The following is a 13,066-nucleotide window of genomic DNA, read 5'->3' on the forward strand; positions in this document are numbered from 1 at the left end:
GCGTCTGTGGCTGTTCTGTGTGGTTGGGGGGTGGGGGGGGGGATGGGGGTGGGGTTGGTGCGGGGGGGGGGGGGCATTCTACCCACTCTCAGGGAGTCTACTTTGCCTGTCGCATGAGTGACAGGGGGGCTCTTGGGCTCAGAGTTCTATGAGGAGGAGGTGATTTGACTTACTTGGTACATGCTCCTCCTTTCTCTCTGAGTGTTTTGCTGCTTCAGCGAGTCTACTTTGCCTGTCCCATCAGTGACAGGGGGTACTGGTGATAGTGTGGACCGCAGCACTCCCTGCTCCAAATGAGTTGTTCTCCTCAATGATGCCTGCCAAGGCTGTGTAGGAAACAAGGCTGATAGTCTGGGAGGCAATAATAACAAGAAACACTTCATTTCTCACTTGTTCATTTGAAGAAAGTTGGTCAATTTGGGGGCATTAAACAGTAGAACTAAATGTTCTCATTTTTTCAATGAAATCATCTAAAAGCACTGATCTTGGTTTTTACTTCTCTTTAATTTGGGAGGTTGAATCATTTATTAGTATCAACCAAAATGTTCAAAATAACAGAAACACCTAGTATAAACAGTTTAATACTGATAATTTAAAACTGATCTTGAAGAAATAAGTTTAATCTGTGCTTTAATGAAGGGAAAAAATACATATCATTCTAGGATTATTCAGCTATACAATTCAAATGGAAATGGCTCATCACTAGGAAAATAATAATGATAGTTAACAATTCAGAGAAATAGCAGTTCAGAGATACTTCAAAATACTCTAAACCTTCTAATTCTATAAGAAATGAAAAAAATTAAAATATCCAGTGAAGAACTTTTATAAAGCACAAAAAGGAGTAAGTTCATCAATTAAATTCCTGTCACAATCTGAACTCACAGCTTATTCATTCTCTTAGCTGGGTCAACACTGAACTCTGCTGCTGTTAACCAAAGTCATAAATAAGTCTAAAAAATGTGATTTCTGAAGTGTGAATTATAAAATTAGGAATAGAATTTACAAAGACATTAACAAATCCAAAACAAAAAAAACAGGCCTTTAATTTATAAATTAATAAAAAGAATGAATGAGTTAATAATCTTAGGGAAATACCAATGAGACAACTTGGCAAGTTGATCTATGCCCTAAACTACTGTTTAGTCATTGTGTTTTCCTCTCTTGTGACAGCCAAACATTTAAACTTAGTTTTAAGGAATGTCATCATTATCAGAAATGCTGGTTAAGAGTAGTCTACAAGGCAGATACAGCAATATTAAAGACTTCAACAGGATCTCAATAGATTCTAACTGATATACATCTCTAGATTAGACCCTTAACCTTTAGCAAGCACAGTACAAAATCTTTAATGTCTATCAACGTTGGGTAAGCTGAAGGGGAACAGTGCTCACTAGTTTTTGAGAAGCAATGAACCAAGGAAACCCCAAAGAAATGTCACAAGGGATGCTGCTAATGAAACAGTATCCTGGCAAGTTAACTGGGAACTTGTACTCTGAACTTCGTATCACAATGCAAGGATGAAGACATTAAATACACCAGTCATTTTTAAATTCTAAAGATTTCCAAAGCAATTTCCTCCCCAAATCTCTAATTTGTCCTATCACAATTTCAATACTTCCTGAATTTATCATCTGAAACAATAAATGTATTTAGTCTTTTCTCACATCCTGTCCCAAATTCCTGGACAGAATATACAGTTATCAAACAGCAACAAGATTTCAACCCTGAGGGGGCGGCTAGGTGGTGCAAAGAGTAAAGCCCAGGCCCGAAGTCAGGAGGACCCAAGTTCGGTTCCAACCTGAGACACTTAACACCCACACAAAAAAACTAGCCCTGTAATGTTGGGCAAGTTGCTTAACCCCAATTGCCCTCCAAAAAGCAAAAAAAAAAAAAAAAATAAGATTTCAACCCTGATATTTCTGGAGGGTCTCCAAGAGATACATAAATCCAAAAGATTAAGACCCTATATCGTAAAAAAAAAAAAAAACCCTAGAAAAATATGGTTCAAGGTGATGATGAAAACTTTTACATTCCTGAAAAGTAAAGTACAGGTGCCACATTTAACCAAAAATATCAGATGCTACCAAAACATTTGGTTAAAAGCTGCTTATATAGACAGGAAACTTTACAGTTTCATGGGTTTGGTAATAATAAGGTACATCGTTGTTCTTTGTCCTTTGTTTTTGAAGCTGACCAATGACATCACGATGTTGGAGTCAAACAGTGGATGATTGGTAATTGTCTTAACATGCATATGAACTGAATTTAAGTAAGACTGAGTTGTAAAAAGTTATCAGCCTCACTCTCTCTTCCAGAGTCATCAAAGTGTAGCAGCAGGCTGAAAATCAAGACAACTGGCAACGAGACCGGTGTGCAAGAGATGTATGTCCTTATTCTCTAAACCATAGTCCTACTTTACCCCAGACTGGCTGCTACCTCTCTCCGTTACCCACCCACCACAACCTTAATCACACAGCACAGTGGTTAATAAATGCTTGTTTGTCTCCTTCCTTCTTTCCCTATCCTCCACAACATCCCATTTCACAGGTACCCACCTCTTCCTCTGGGACTAATGATCTATAATTAACAAGCTTCCCCTCATTTCAGACCTCCTCCTTTCCTGTTCCTTCCATCACCCAGCTCTCAGAAAGACCCGGCTTCCCCTAGATGACACAGCATCCCAGAACTTTCTACCTATTACCAGTTGTACCATATCTCAGACCCACCAATTCATTGATCACAGAGGCTGAGTCAGAATACTTCTTGCTTCCCAATTCATCTTGAACTGGATGTCCCAACATAAGACAATTTAAACTTAGCATGTCCAAAATTTAACGAAATCTTCCTCCCCTCTTGCTAACTTCTCTGTTACTAATGAGGTTATCACCATCCTCCTATTCCCCAGGTTCACAACCTAGGGGTCACCCCTGACACTTCTCTCTCATTCTCTTACACCCAAACTATTATCAAGGCCTGTCAATTTCACCTTTGTGACACCTCTAAAATATGCTCCCTTCTCCCCTGACACTGCCACCTCCCTGGTGCAGACCCTATACGAATTAAACTACCAAAGGGATACTTTAATAGAGTTAGGCAAAATCATGAGAAAATTCATTTGGAGAAAGAAAAGATCTAGAGTTTCATAGAAAAAAATGGGGAAACAAAGTAAGATCAAAAAGGACACAGCACTTCCAGAACTAAAATTATACTAAAAAAAATTTATTAAAGCTATTTAGTAATAATTTTTTAAATGGACAACTAAAACAGTACAGTAGACTAGGAAGAATAAGAAACAACTGAGCCCAATAACCCCAAGAACATTGGACAGGACAATGTGAGTTCCAAGCACCTCCTCTGACAGGAAATCAGTAACTGCCTGGGGGCCTCTTGGTTCAGAGGCCGCTCAGTGTCAATGCCCCTGGGAGATGAGGAGGTGCTGAGGGCCACAGTCCAGTTGCTGGCTCACAAGGAAGTCTCTCACAAGACCACTCGCTTGATGAGCAGCAGCTGACACGGCTGGTTCGTCCCCCCTCCATTGGTTCACATTCCCCATGCATGAGGAATTCATGCCTCAATCCTGCTCTCTTTAAAAATATATAAGGAGCCAGCTTTCTTCCCCGAAGAAATCAATCCCTCCTGAGAATACAACCTAAGGCTTGCCCTTAGGTTAGGGGAGTTAGCGGCCACTTAGAGCTGGAACCCGAATGCAGGGCAGGTGGGGCTGAAGAAGGACCCCAGGATCACGCCAGTGTGCCCTGAGATATTTGGGGTACAAACACCCGTGCTTCCAGGGCTCCAGCACAAATACCCAAGCAAAGTTGTACGGTAACTGGAACCAGCAAAGGGCTTGGAGAACAGTGAGTACAAATATGGGACAAAAAATAAGCATAGCAAGACCAGGGGAGAGTTCTTTTCGGGGCCTTATTCCACCTTGTAAGAGATGCCTTTGGAGAAAATAGGAGGGAGGTCCTTCAAACCGTCCATCCCTTCCCAGCGAAGGCAGCTCAAGCAGGGATCCATTCCGGGAGAAAGAGAGGGAGAATGGCCTAGGCAGCCCCCTCCCACCTACAGACCCATATATCCCAATCTCTCAAATTTAGCTATACACGATGCTGGGCAAAGCAGAGAAGGGAAAACTCTGGCGCTGGAGATACTGACACCGGGACAAGCAGTGTTCTGGATAGCAGAATTTACAGAACAAGGCGGCCTGCCACCCTTAGCTCCAGGGCCTAATATGCAAATTGTCTTCCAACGACTGACCTGCACAGGCCCACACGCTGACAATTCGGCAGCTGGGTTTCGCTGAGGAAGCTTATTTGAATATTTCTCGGTGTGCCAGTCAGGCTAGGAGCAGAATTCTGGTTGCAAAGGCAGAGAGAGAGAACTTCACACAAATAAGACAAAAGGCCAATCAGGATTTTGTAGATTTTGTGGCCAGAATGCAGGAGGCAGTGGCACATGCTATGGGTGAAGTAGAGGGTACAGAGAAAATGCTAAAAACTTTATTGAGGGAAAATGCCAATGCCGATTGTAAGACGGCTATGCTGGGGCTTAGGAAAGATACTTCTATAGAAGAAATGATACAAAGATGTGAGAAAGTGGGCTCACAGGTGTATCAAGCTGAGCTGTTGTCCACCTTTGTATGGATACCTACAGGAAAGGCTAAAGGAAACTGCTTCAAATTCAAGAAGCCAGGGCTTTTCAAAGGCTGTGGGACACTGGAGATTCAAGGAGCTGGAGGAGGAGGGCGTGGCCGACCTCACACCATCTGACTTTTCTAGATTCGGACTTTAGACTGTTATAAGCTCCCCCCTCAGAGAGCTCATGATGTTCCAATGCTACCTTTAATTAACATTCATGTTAGGCATTCATAGATAAAGGCAGCCCCCATTGCTCAAGGAGTCTTATTAGAATACCCCTTGCATGTAGAACAGACAGAAACAAGGACAATGCAGCTTAAACACATCAAAACATTCTTTGATTTGGCACATAAAATTTCTCCCTTTAGGCTAAATACAGGCTAGGCCCTCTAGGGAAAAGCTTTAGCAGTCTTAGGGCTAAAAGAGTCACCAAGCTAAGTGGTAGATGAGGGACTAGAAACAATAAGCAGGTGAGCCCGGTCTCGGTAAAAGGCTGACAGGAGCAGGTGCGGAGTGAAGGTGGAGACCGAAAATATTATCTAAGACTGTTAAAAATAATAGTAAAAGAAAACTGGGAACCAGCCAAGAGACAGAGGAGTGAGAGATTTATGGAAAAAGGAATTCCAGTATTTCACCATTTCTGCCTTTTTTCTACGGAATATGTTAATGATATGTTTAACATCAGAAAGGAAAGTACCAAAGGAGGCTCGAAACACTTCAGTGTGATACAGCTGTCTCTAATATTTTCAAGTAAGTCTTACCTGGCTTCCAGTACTATCTGGAGAGCCAGCAACTGTTTAATTTTTTCAGATCTACTATTTGTAAGCTTTTGGATTCATTGTTATTTTCTGTATCTGTTTTGTTTTTGTCTTTGTGGAAATGAGTGAGAGTAATTTTTGTCATTCTGTAAGATTTAAAATGCAGCTGGACCATGTAATTTTCCGTGAATAGGTATAAATTATTTACATGAAAGATGTGAACAGAGGTTTTTAAAGCTTAATGATCTCTTTCTCGAACTCAACTCTGGCCAAGTTGGGTGGGACAAGGAGATATAAAGGACTTTTTCCCTCAGATCAAAGAGGCAAACAGATGAGCATTTCACCCTTTCCTGCCTCACCTATTAGAGAAAAAATTTTGTGTATTGGAATGCTACTAAAAATCAAATTAAACTTATTCTGGTCATTTAAGGGAATGTGAAAAGTGAATTAGTGCCACTCCTAACTTGATGCTAAGATCTGATAAAGAAACATTTTTACAAAAATTCATTAAAGCCACTCATCCCAGATTAGGCTAAAAGAGAGTGCTAAAGATTAATAGGGAATTTAAGCTACCCCCCCTAATCTGGCAAAAGGGAGGAAACACAATAAAGTTATCAAGGACCCCACTGGCAACAGCCCTGAGGCACCCTGAAGCCCACACCTTTAAGCAAGCTGGTAGATTTCTCCAATTCAAACCCCTACATCCTCTATCAAGATCTGCAGCCTTGTGGAGAGGAAAAAAAAACCTGCAATTGATAAGCCAAATTTTTATCATTAATTTTTGCTAGTGATGATTTGAAAATAAAATTGATGTCATAATGTCATGTGGAGATCATTATAAGCCAAAAATGGTGTTAGGTAAGCAAACTTTTAATCTGAATTTTGTTGGAACTAAAAGAGAAAAAAAGTTTGTGTAAAAACAGTTATGTCACTTAACGTTTTATAATGCTTATATATGCTATATAGGAAACCACTTATTTATATCTTTACCTGTAGTTAAAAGGAGATTACAACTAAAACAATTTGGCTATCACTTATGGGAATCACTACCTAAATTACTTTATTGTTTAAATGCTAAAACCTAAAATTGATTATTATATATAGAAAGGAGGAGACTAGTGAAAAAACTTTATTCGGATTAATTCTTCTCATTCAAACCATTCCTCCAGCATGTATGAGATTTGATGAAGCAGGGGCATCACCCCCCCAGCCCCTCCCTAAAGTCCATCTCAGTTATTCTTATTTTATAAAACTGCCAAGGAAACTATCTCTAGAGGCAAGGTCATTCAGCCTGAGAAAGGAACTTGTTTTAGTTATGTAGTTCCTAAATAATGAGCCTAACTTGATAAGAAAGTTGCAAAATATTAAAAAGATTTCTAATAATTTGGATTTTACACAAGGACAAGTTAAATTTGAGAAAGTTGTGTAGGAGAAACCTACTAATACTTTCCTTAAGAACAAATTGGCCATGGATAGAACTAAAGGTGATATCAATAAAACCTGTCAATGGCCCAAATGTTTTTACTGATGCTATGGTTCATGGCCACACATCCATATATTCTCCCCCTCTCCCCCCGACTACAACTAAATGTCAAACAAGCCAATCGTACTATAAAAGACTATCTCAAAAAACAAAAAGGGGGACATGGATGTATAAGACAATTAAATTACCTAAAATTTGATGCAACTGATTTGACCCCAGCTATGAAACAGCTCGGAGGGAAATCAAAAACATAAATTCAAAATGGGACAGTGGTACAATAATGAAAAACAAAGAAAGGTTATGTGGAGAACACCTGCTGGTAATTGGGAGGGCCCCTATGCCCTAATAACCTGGGGATGAGGGTATGCTTGTATTTCCACAGGTCGAGGTCACCAGTGGGTTCCTGCAAAAGCTATCTAAGTTATCAGTGACTCAAAAGAGGAAGAGGAGGCACCCATCCTGACAATGGCAGAGACCACAAAAGATGAATCACCAAGAGATATTGCTGCTGGTTGCTGCCTTCACCACACTTGCCATCTCGCCACCTGCTCATGAGGAACAACACAGATGGCCCAATGATGTTGGAGCCACACCTGGGCTTGGGGGGAGGAGGTCGTTGACCTGGAATGGGCTTACACAATGTTTAGGATACAGGGGACACCCTGTAATTCCTCTCTTCCCCAGCATACAGGGGAAGCCCAGTTTGTAAACCCACTTCTTTACTAGAGACTTGGGCCACTCACTGGAGGACTTGCAACGACAAAGCACAGTGAACTCAATCTTGGCACCTGACAAACCACACCAGTTATGACTCTGTTCCTCTACTGTGATAGTAATGGCAATTAAAGATTCCCCTGTATTGGCTTGGTTTTCAAATTGATTGTATTAAAACCCAGAGTTTGTTAATCCCACCTGTGGGATGGGCTTGTTGATGTGAAAAGAAAGTCCTGAAGTGGGAGGAGCTGGTGATGTAGATTTGGAGAGACAAGAGAGAGGCGGAAGTTCTTTTTGGAAGCAGCACCTCGTGGAGAGGGAGAGACTAAGAGATTGCTGGTGGCCGCTTTGAATTGCCCTGGATTTTTGAGACCTGCCCCCCTGAGCTGCCAAGGACTGAGGAGACATGGCTGTTTTGCTGGTACTTTGTCTGTCTGTTTTGATGTTATTTTGCCAGATTTGTCCACTGGTGAAAGACTGTCCTGTTGAAGAAGTCCTGGAACCTGGCATTCGGTTAAGAAGGCCTGAGACTGTCCTGCAGACAGAGAGTGAATACTGTCCACTGGTGAGGGACAGTACTGTTGTTGCAGGGGTCTGGAGACTGTCCGGCAGACAGAATGAATACTGTCCACTGGTGAAGGACAGTGCTGTTGTTGCAGGGGTCTGGGAGCCTTTCTGTTGGTTCAGAAGCCCTGAAGAAGGATTTTCTTGTTGTATGTTTACAGAAATCCTGGGAGAGGGCTTTGCTAATGTGTTCAGGGGTTCTAGGACTGTTCTACAGACAGAGGATAAATTCATGAAGGGACTGGCAATGTATCTTATGGCCTTGCTAAGCCTTGTCTCTCCAGGAACTAAGATTGCTGAGAACTTGCCTTGTGTCAAGATGAAGAAAAGACCTCCATTTGGGTATTAAGTGCTGTGTTTAAACTTGATGTAACTCTGGGGTAGATTCAATTGTGATCCAGGGGTGGGGAACTTTTGACCTTTTTGTGTTCTATGGTTGAGCAAATGAATGTATTTTACTTATGTTTGGAAACTAATCTCCATTTGAGAAGAGGGGCTTTGTGGTGGACTTAATTAAGGTATAGCCTAGGGGTGGAGAAGTATTTGGAACAGAGACTTTGTAATTGATTGAATGATTGGAAAGTCCTGGGGTGGGGTAGGCCTTGGAGATGATTTAATCACACTTAGTAAATGCTGTATTTTGAATGATGTCATGTTTTGATCTTCTCTGTTCTGGGTTTGTTACTGAATAAAATAGAGAGCACCTATGCTGGTATTTTGAACCTGGGAAGTTGCCTTTGCTTGGTATTACATTACATCTACCCATGTGGGTACCCCAGAAGGGCCGCTCTTGGACAGGACTTTGGAAGGGGATGGCAGTTATGGAACAATCTTATATCCTCTATTTCTCTTATGTTTGTATCAACTATACAAAATCAACTGTTACAGGCCCAATTTGTGGAGGACCTGGCTAAGAATGTGTATAAAATATCAAGGGATCTCACCAAAGCCACGGTGGCCCTCGGGGATGAAATAGCGGTGGGCGCATTGTTTTGTGGCCCACCCTCCTCTGCTTTGGCTAAAATGTTTTATAACTTAGCAATGATTCAGGCTGATACTCCAAAACCAAAAACAAAAAGGGGGAATTGGACAGGCCAATGTGAGTTCCAAGAACCTCTTGTCTCACAGGATATCAGGAACTGCCTGGGGGCCTCTTGGTTCAGAGGCCACACAGTGCCTGCACAGTGCCCGTGCCCCTGGGAGATGAGGAGGTGCTGAAGGGCCACAGTCCAGTTGCTGGCTCACAAGGACATCTCTCACGAGACCAGTTGCTTGACAAGCAGCAGCTGATATGGCTGGTTCGTACCCCCTCCATTGGTTCACATTCCCCATGCATGAGGAATTCATGCCTGAATCGTGCTCTCTTCAAATGTATACAAGGAGCCCACTTTCTTTCTCTCAGAGATCTCCCATGTGTCCCTCCTTCTTAGAATAAACTGTAAGTTTTCTCTCCCTCACCTCTGGTCTCTTCAATCCCTCCTGAGAATACAACCTAAGGCTGGCCCTTAGGTTAAGGGAGTTAGCCACTGCTTACAGAACATAAATTACCTAGGGAAGAACTCCCTATCTGACAACTGCAGAGAAAACTACAAAGCAGTCTGTCTGGAATTAGATTTAAACCAGTATCCTATGCCATGTACTACCTTAAGCTCAAAATGGACCCAACCATTTTTTTTAATTCAAATTTTAATTTATTAATTTGTTTGTTTCCTTTTAGTTTACAGGATTCAATTCCACAATTCCTTGAATTTCACATTTTGTCCCCCTCCTTCCCCTCCCCCCCATGGCGTCTTATAATCAAGTATAGGATCTGTAAATACTTTCACATTATACAATGGTCAGGTTATAAAGATGGATTGTACCAGCTGGAATGAAAAATGGTAAAGAGGACATAAAATCAAATAAGAGAACGAAAAAGATCAGGTATTTTGCTTCCACCTGGATATAAATTTAGTTCTTTCTAGTTCTTTCTCTGGATGCACGTTTTTCTCTCCATCATGCGTCTTTTGGGATTGACTTATATCCCTGCATTGTTGAGAAGAGTCCAGTCTATCAAAGTTGGTCATCACACATACGTTGTGTCTGTAATTGTGTACAAATTCCTCCTGGTTCTACTCTTCTCACTCAGCATCAGTTCTTTTAAGCCTCTCCAGGTAAATATGAAGACCGCCACACGACTAAAATCTGAGGTACCTCTAGTGGCAGCCACACTGGCATACCCAGGATGGCTGCTATCACAGGTTCTTAGATCTGCTTTACTAGGGAAGAAAGCTGTTTAAAGGGCCAACAATCTTTTTAATTACATTTACTAGTTCTGGGAAAAGTCAGCACCGGAACTTCAGAGAAAATACAAGCACAGAAATAAAAACCAACAGACAAGGCTCTGACTGCCTAAATCAACGATACATTTTACATACATCCCTAGATCGAGAGAGCCTTTTCTTCTGAGAAGTCAGGGAGCTCTGAACGTAAGACCACTCAGAATCTCAACCAGAGAATCACAAGATCCTTCTCGTGAGCCCCCAAAGCAAAATACCAACTCAGAGTATATATACACTTCTCAGAGCCAGAAGGCATCACAACCCTGATGACTCTGTGCCTAATTAGAAATTAGCAAAAGGTATGAAAGCTTTCCCACAAACAAGCTTCCCCTAAGCAAGCTTCCCTTAATGGACTCTACCTGAGGCCCATTAAATGGGGGAGGGGGGTCGGGGAGGGGGGAGGAGAAGAACTTAAATCCCATTAACTGTAATTAATTAATTAGAGTACCTTTCATAGCTTTGACAGGAGGAAAAATTCCTAATTAAACAAAGGACAGAGGTGATCACAAAAGATAACTAGAAGACTGATTTACATGAAACTGAAAAGATTTTACAGGAACAAAATTAATGCAACTACCCTAAGAAGGGAAGTGATCAACTGGGGAAAAAAATATTTACATCAAATATCTGACAGGAATATGAATGTCAAGAAACTAAAAGAAATATATAAGACCAAAAGCCATGCCCTAGTGGTCAAAGGGCATGAACAGTTATCAAATTAGATGCAAATCATTAAGTCATATTAAAATCACTAATTCACTTCAAATCACTAATAATAAAGGAAATGCAAATCAAAACAAATCACCAGTTTCAGCTCAACCCTGGAAACCCGGAAAAGATGGGAACAATCAATGTTGGAGAGACTGAAAAGACAGGCAACATTAATAAAATGTTATTAGTAGAACTCTGAATTTGTAGAAACCCTCCAGAAAGTAATTTGGTATTATGCTAAGAAAGTGACTGAAATGTCCACACCCTGCGAGGCATATACCCTAAGGTGGTAAATAACAAATAATCTTCCAAGTCCCAAATCTGCCAAAATATTTATAGCAGCACCTTTTATGGCAACAAAGAACTGAAAATAGCACAGATGCCCAATGACTGGAGAATAACTAATAATATAATGGAATATTACTGACCAATAGGAAATAATTAATATGATAAATACAGCCAGAAATGCATGGCAAGATTTATATGAAATTATATGATGCAAAGTGAAATACACAGAATCAGAAAAACAAAAACACAACAACTACAACAATATAAATAAAATAACAACAAAACAATCAAATATGAATGCTATAAAATTATAATGACTGATCTTGGTACCAAAGAAGAGATAAGCAAAAGGGAAGAAAGACATATTGGGAAATACAGTAGATGAAAAAAGTGATCAGTGAAAACTCTTCAAAGAACAAAAATCATCATGTTCTATCCCATTCCCCTTCCCCAAACTAGATGCAGGGCCAGGGCTTTCAACAACACCTGAAACATAAACAGTTCAAATCCCATTACAATTCAGTCCTAAGGATCATATAATTTCTTGAAGATAGAGAGATTTTGTTGCAACAAATAATGCTTCAATAAACAGTCCATCACCTAAGGTGTAAATATCATTTTTTTTTAGTGATAATTGCATTGGTCTTAATGCAAATTCATGTATTAACAGTACAAGTCACAACCAAGTTATCAAGGAACACCGAGTTCTCATAAGCACTGTCCTATCAGCTCAGGACAACTCCCCTTCATGGTCACAGAATGGCTATTTACTATAATGCACTAACCTGTCACAAAATATACTAAGTACCAACTCCCAGAAGCATGAAAACAAGCCATTTCTAGCTCCTAAACACAAAGTTGCTAACAATTACTATCAAGCTAATAGTTTCTTCGGGTTCATATTATAAGCATCCAACTTCCAGGAATATTACTTATAAGACTGAGCCTGCAATTTCCCGAACACAATGTTTTCTCTACAAAGTCCTACCCCAATGCCTGATCCTGGCACCTTGGATTCTCTAAAGGCATGCCAGCAAAGTTCAAGACTTTCCATGCTGGAAAGGTTTCAAGTATGGTCTGTCAAGGCTATGAGACATAGAACACAACAGACTACAAAGAATTACAAATTATTATTAAAGAGACTGAGAGAGATGTATTGTGGATGTGAGCAGCCAGAAATATCTACTATATGAGATTCTGAAGAATAACTTAAGTAAAGGATGTCATCAGAGAAACTTGTACAACAGAGAAATATGGTCTAATCACCTGTCCAGGAGAAGAACTGACTGTAAACTCCACTGGTATTAAGGGAAATCAAAGAAAGTCTTCAGGATGTTGGTAAAGTTAGAAGGACAAAAATAAGTATCACAAAGGGCAGGCAGGCCCAAATGGGTTACAACATTCATCCTCAGAAGGAACACCTACCATGTTTCCCCGATGATAAGACCTATCCCGAAAATAAGCCCTCCCCTTACTGTGTAAGATTCCTCTAAAATAAGCCCTCCCCTGAAAATCAGCCCTATTGAGATTGCTACTGTAGTGAAGGTGATCCCCTGCGCTACATGCTACATTACGGTACCCTCT

The 13,066-nt window shown here is 40.7% G+C and overlaps 1 protein-coding gene and 2 long non-coding RNA genes across 10 annotated transcripts in view; 1 reads left to right on the forward strand and 2 right to left on the reverse strand.

Annotated features, from left to right (window-relative positions):
- Positions 1–13,066, reverse strand: part of LOC138153720 (GON-4-like protein) — a 79,225-nt gene that overhangs the window by 28,130 nt on the left and 38,029 nt on the right. The window contains exon 2 of one of the 6 annotated variants that reach the window (XM_069078085.1): positions 174–326. The exons of 4 other annotated variants lie outside the window; for them this stretch is intronic. The gene's annotated coding sequence lies outside the window, so the exon portion shown is untranslated. Of the gene's footprint in view, positions 1–173; positions 352–13,066 lie in introns of all 6 variants that reach the window. One more of the 6 variants, XM_069078083.1, reaches the window with a different exon arrangement.
- On the forward strand, positions 3,315–8,884 carry LOC138153725 (uncharacterized). 3 transcript variants are annotated; one of them, XR_011166437.1, is made up of 3 exons: positions 3,318–3,860; positions 5,329–5,393; positions 7,267–8,884. It is a non-coding gene; the product is annotated as an uncharacterized lncRNA (long non-coding RNA). The 3 variants fall into 3 exon arrangements; XR_011166435.1 differs by having other exon boundaries at positions 3,315–5,393; XR_011166436.1 differs by lacking the exon at positions 5,329–5,393 and having other exon boundaries at positions 3,315–3,860.
- On the reverse strand, positions 5,482–9,816 carry LOC138153726 (uncharacterized). Its single transcript, XR_011166438.1, has 2 exons — positions 8,919–9,816; positions 5,482–7,703 (listed from the first exon to the last, which is right to left on the reverse strand). It is a non-coding gene; the product is annotated as an uncharacterized lncRNA (long non-coding RNA).

This window comes from Petaurus breviceps, unplaced genomic scaffold (genome assembly GCF_028583685.1).
Source record: "Petaurus breviceps papuanus isolate PSGF00001 unplaced genomic scaffold, PetGlider_PUasm1.0 91023, whole genome shotgun sequence".
Taxonomy (NCBI): domain Eukaryota; kingdom Metazoa; phylum Chordata; class Mammalia; order Diprotodontia; family Petauridae; genus Petaurus; species Petaurus breviceps.